Here is a 6,418-nt window from a genome sequence, read left to right on the forward strand (position 1 = left end):
GTATTTAAGGGAGGGTGTATCAATTCACAAACGCAAGGAAAATCAACCTTCAACGTCAGTTATTCATGCTTCATACGTCCATCAATGTGTTATTTTAGAATTTTTAGTGGGCCTGCTTTCCTACGGATAATCATAGTCTTCATCAAATTATGCTAATTTTTGGCTGCATAGCTATGCATGCAATTTTGCATATGCGTTTCAAATGCTTCGTTTTGAAAGTTTCAGACTTCCTGTTTTATTTTTTTAATTTTCAGTGTTAAATTTTAAATTTAAATTTTAAATTTTTAAATTTTAAATTTTTAAAATTTTAAATTTCACTTTTTTTTAAAACTTTTTATCACGCTTGTTTTCCAAAAAAAATCTCATTATTTGAGTAAGCTGCAAGCACACATAATAAACAAACATATGGACATTTAAAGTAATTTAATGAACATGTCATTTATTTTCTATATGTTTCCTCTATTTTAGTTGTTGCTGCCTATTTTCTCTTTCTATATGCTTCTAATTTTTCCGCTTCCTTTCGGCTTCCACTTTTTTCGCTACACCGGTCTCTTCTCTTTCTATCGGCTTCCTTATTTGCAGATTTTTTTTCTTGTTGCTTCCGCCTTCAATTCTTGGAGCCTCTCTTAATACCACATCATCCATTTCTAAATCGTTTTTTTCTCTTTTGTTGGCGCATTCATATTAACTTTTTCCTTCCTGCAGAAAAATCATAATGTTGTTATAGTTGAACATTATTATGTATAAGTTGAATATATGACTTGAGAAACTGAACAACACACAAAACTATTTTTATTTATGAACATATCATAGTTTTATAAGTTGAATTTAGTTGAACATGATTATTTATAAGTTGAACATGAGACTTGAGAAACTGAACATCACACAAAAGTGTTCTTATTTGTGAGCATCATCCTTTATAAATTGAACATCATATTTTATAAGTTGAACATGAAGAATTATAAACTGAACATGACAATATTTAGACAGCGCCACTTTTTATCTTTTAGTAAAGAATAATAAACATTTGCTTATTACGGTTGTTGCTTGCCTTTAGTTGAACATGATTCTGTACATAATTATTTATAAGTTGAACATGAGACTTGAGAAACTGAACATCTCACAAAAGTATTAAACATATATTAGTTTTATAAGTTGAATTTAGTTGAACATGATTTTGTATAAGTTGAACATAAGACTTGAAAAACTAAACATCACTCAAAAGTGTTCTTATTTGTGAACATCATCTTTTATAAACATCGTCTTTTATAAGTTGAACATGATGAGTTATGAACTGAACATTAATATTTAGAGAGTGCCAATTTTTAGTAAAGAATAATGAACACATGCTTATACAATCTGAACATGATCTTTTAGTAAAGAATTAATGATCATCTGTTTTTAATTAAAAATGAACTTGACATGATATCAAACATAGTATGAACATTAAATTTCTAAAACTGAACATTGAGTTTTAAAAATTGAACATAAACAAGAATAATAGGTGATTTTTTTAGAAACTAAAAAAAGTCACCTATTATTGATTTATACACATTTACTCCAGAATCGAGTATTAAATATTTTAACAATAATTTAAATTTACAAACCCAGAAATCGAACATCACACAAAGGTATTGAACATATATTAGTTTTATAAGTTAAATTTAGTTGACATGATTTTGTATAAGTTGAACATAAGGCTTGAGAAACCGAACATCACAGAAAAGTATTGTACATATATTAGTTTAATAAGTTAAATTTAGTTGAACTTGATTTTGTAAAAGTTGAACATAAGACTTGAGAAACTGAATATCACACAAAAATATTGAACATATTATAGTTTTATAAGTTGAACATGATTCTTTATAGGTTGAACAAGAGAGTTGAAAGACTGAACATCACTCAAAATCAAGACTAACAAAGTAGCAAATTAATCATTTCTAAAGAAGAAAATATTTGTTCAACGATATTATTAGCGTAAATTAGATGAAGCTAATAATAATTACTATGATTAATGAAATTAATCCATATCACAACCAAAAGTTAAGCAATGCAAATTGAGTTAACATTTCACAATTACACAAACTACATAATTAGATAGATGTTTTTGGTGCAAAACATAGTTGATAGATAATCACATCATATATTGTTCAAAAAATAAAAATAATTAACATCACACAAAAGTGTTGAATTTAGTTGAACATGATTTTGTGTAAATTGAACATGATTCTTTATAAGTTGAACACGAGAGTTGAGAAACTAAACATCACACAAAAATATTGAACATATATTAATTTTACAATTTAAATTTATTTGAATATGATTTTGTGTAAATTTGAACATGATTCTTTATAAATTGAACACGAGAGTTGAAAAACTAAACATCGCACAAAAATCTTATTACTTGTGAACTATCATACATAACAACAATCCTAACCACAATACCACCAACAATAACAATATCAAAATTAACAAATGTAGTTAAATTTAGTTGAACATGATTTTGTGTAAAATTAAACATGATTCTTTATAATTTGAACACGAGAGTTGAAAAATTGAACATCACACAAAAACATTATTATTTGTGAATAAATATTCAGCAATAACTATCACAAGTACAACCACCAAAAATACAGAAATTAATCGACAAAAATAAAAGGAAATGAAAGAGAAATAGAAATTACATACCACACCAATCAATATAGCTTTCTTCAAAATGTTATTGGCACCATGAGCACACCTCTCCCTCTTGCAACACACCCATAACTAAAGATGAAAGCCAAATCAGTCAACAAAATTTATTAATTTATTTATTTTAATACTTGAAATTTAAAATCAATCGAACAATAAATTAATGAATCTGATCAAAACAAACATGAAGCAGCCATACTAATAGAAAATGATGAAGCTAGAAAAAAGGTGAGATTAATGTGCATAAAAACGCATAAATTGTGGGAAAGAAAAAGGAGGAGATGGTTAAAACTTAAAAGTATTAGTTACCTTCAATGGCAATGCGAGAACGAGAAAAAGTCTTGGATCTACGGTTTGAAGCCCTGCCTCTCTGCCGAAAGACGGTGCAATCATCAGCAATCTCCGCTCGATTTGGACAACAGATCGTCGTAGGTAGGAAGCCTCTCAAGCGTCGCGACGAAGAACACTAATAGATCGGCGAAGAAGTACAGTATTTTCCGACAGCATATCGTCGGCAGCGGTGGAAGAAAATCGGAATAGGTGTTAGCGGCGGAAGGAAAGAGTGAGCACATCATATCGACGACGGCGCATCAATGGAGGAAAGAGAGTGAGAGGTTTTGATGAGAGAGAAAATGGTGAGAGAAAATGGGCGGAGGTTAGAGGAGAGAGAAAATGGGTATGTGATATAGGCGCGTGATTTCTTATTAATGAAACACAGTCGTTTCATTACATATGCATATATAGATGGGTGCATACCTATCTATATATTAATAATTAATGCTTCTGGTCTTCGAAATTAAAATATTGGGCTTATTGAGATTTTACATAATTGGCACTAGCCCATGTCTATTGGTGTTGTCTATGTTGCTAAATCTAATATTCCATCCGTTTCTAAAAGAGTATTCCATTGTAATTTTTTGGGTCAAACATTAAAAACTTTAAACATAATTCTCATTAGTCTATAAGAAATAATATAGTCATGTGAGCTCTTGTTATATTCGTCTAAATATATATATATATATATATATATATATATATATATATATATATATATATATATATATATATATATATATATATATATATATATATATTTGGAATATTAGCTTTTTTTTATAATTTTTACGCGTGTAGAATTAGAGATATTTACGTTTTAATTCTTTTAATTAGCGTATTCAATTGTTGTTAAATCAACACATTTTTTTTTCCCGATTTTGGGGATCCTATTGAACCCCGTTAATTATTCTTAATGGTTAGGGTTGGGTATATTGTTGTGGATTAGGTAGGAGTATATAGATTCGGTGGGTTTTTTTAATGTAATTCCTTATCTTAAAGAAATAATTAGTTTATTTTTTATGCAATTATAACTCTAGTTTTAATTGAAATTCTTTTTTATTCTCAAACAACATATTAAAATTTAAAATTCTGGATTTGAAATCATCTTCTCTCCCAAACACAAAATTTGAAATTGAATTATAAGATTTCAATTCCAAAAATTAAAATTCATTATTTAAAATGAATTCCATATTTCTAAATTAGGCAAATTTATTAAAAAGGATATTTTATAACCCAAATTTTGCGAGAAAGGACCTTATATAATTTTTTGTGAAATAACACCTTAATGTAAATTTTTTTGCGAGAAAGGACCTTATATAAAAAAAATTGTGAAATCACCCATTAATATTATTTTTTTTGTGAAAGAGAACCAAAAGTAAATTTCCCGCATTGACTGAGCTTTTCCGGCCATTGACTTGCACGTGAGAAGCACGCGTGGCTTTATTTTGCTAATCACATCCAATTTTCCTCCAAAATTCTAAGCTTTAAAACCTAAAGTTGAAAAAAAAAACGGAAATAAAATCATGTTTGAAAATTCATTAGTCGGGAAAATCAATGTCTTTAGCCAACGTAAGCCACACGTGCTGCTCACGTGCAAGTTAATGGCCGGAAAAGCTCAGTCAATGCCGGAAACTTTCCTTAGGTCCTTTCTAACAAAAAAAATTACTTTAAGGTGTGTTTTCACAAAAAAAAATTATATAAAATCATTTCTCGCAAAATTTGAGTTATAACATGTCATTTTTAGCAAATTCGCCCCATTAATTGTTTTCTTTTACTTCACTAGTCAAAGTGCTTCTACAAGGTAAGCCATTTAATACTCCGTAGTTTGTTGATTGGCTGTACTTTCCCATTCGACTGACTCATCAGTTTGTGGGTCATCCACATGCTTTGATCAGTTGTTCAGTCAATTACCATTTATTATTGATTGATATTTTCACAAATTAATTAATACTCCCTCCTCTATTATTATTTTCTCTTCTACTCGGTATTCATCAAAATATTGAAATTTCAGCCATATATTTTTGGCATTTAATAGTTCTTAGCTTGTATATACTCGTAATGATTAGTGTACGGTGGACTATATGTTTTGTCATCCCAAAACATGTAAACATCACCAATTTTTACGACATAGTACATCCGTTTTAAAATAATAGGGACAATTTTTTAAATGGCTGTTTTAAAATAATAGGGACGGTGTGCTTTATTCTAATTTTGGTATATAACTCATCATATTTAAATTCACACTATTTTTTTTTCCACTTTATGTACAACTTTCCATTCAATATTTTTTATATTTTCTTTTTACTCATAAATTTTCACCCAATTTACTTTTTTATTCTTCTTTTCTTACACCACTCCACTTAAACTAATTTTGTATCATTCTTTTCTTACAACATTCCACTTTCACATACTTAGTGAAATGCGTAAGTGTCCCCGTTATTTCGAAACAGAGGTAGTATATATTATTTGTACTCTCTTGTTTTATTATTAAGGCCCCGTTTAATTCACCTTATTTCTCCTGATCTGATCTGGTCTGTCTGGTCTGATCTGATCTGAACTTATTTTTTATGATCTGATCTGATCTGAACTTATTTTTTCTGATTTGATTTGATCTGGTATGATCTGATCTGATCTGGTCTGACATGATCTGATTTGGTTTGATTTGGTCTGATCTAATCTCGTCTGATCTGATTTTTCAAAATTAAGTTTAAACAAGAATCTACACTTATTAATATTAAGCGACTTATGGGTAAAATAAATGTTACACAAATTTATGATATTGTTATTATTTATTTGACTTTGCTCATGATTTAACTATTTCTTATATCAGATATACCTAGACATGATCTAGATAGATCGGTTATGATCTGGACATATCAATTCTTATCTGGATATGATCTGTACAGATCGATTCTGATTTGGGGATGATATGTACAAATTTGGTTCTGATCTGGATATGATCTGGAAAGATAGGTTCTAATATGGACATGATCAGTACAGACCTGGACATGATCTATACAGAGAAATTTTGATCTGGGCATAATCTGGACATGATCGTACAAACAAGTTCTGATTTGAACATGATCTGGACATATCGATTTTGATCGAAATAGATCGATTCAAATTTGGACATGATCTGGATATACGGGTTTTGATAAGGACTTGATCTTGACAAATCAGTACAGAAGTAGGCATGATCTAGATAGATCGATCTGAATATATGGGTTCTAATCTACATGTATGGGTTCTAATCTGGACATGATCTTTGTATATTAATTTTGATTTGGACATGATCTATACAGATCAATTATGATCTTGACGTGATTTGTACATATCAGTTTTGATTTGGACATGATCTGGACAGACCAGTTCTGATCTAGACATGATCGGT

At 29.3% G+C, this 6,418-nt stretch overlaps 1 long non-coding RNA gene across 1 annotated transcript; it reads right to left on the bottom strand.

The window, feature by feature from the left end:
- Window positions 1-343: 343 nt before the first annotated feature.
- Window positions 344-3,699, bottom strand: LOC130470733 (uncharacterized). The gene is made up of 3 exons (XR_008931452.1): window positions 3,001-3,699; window positions 2,689-2,766; window positions 344-699 (listed from the first exon to the last, which is right to left on the bottom strand). It is a non-coding gene; the product is annotated as an uncharacterized lncRNA (long non-coding RNA).
- Window positions 3,700-6,418: the final 2,719 nt, after the last annotated feature.

This window comes from Spinacia oleracea, chromosome 3, assembly GCF_020520425.1.
Source record: "Spinacia oleracea cultivar Varoflay chromosome 3, BTI_SOV_V1, whole genome shotgun sequence".
NCBI classification, from domain to species: domain Eukaryota; kingdom Viridiplantae; phylum Streptophyta; class Magnoliopsida; order Caryophyllales; family Amaranthaceae; genus Spinacia; species Spinacia oleracea.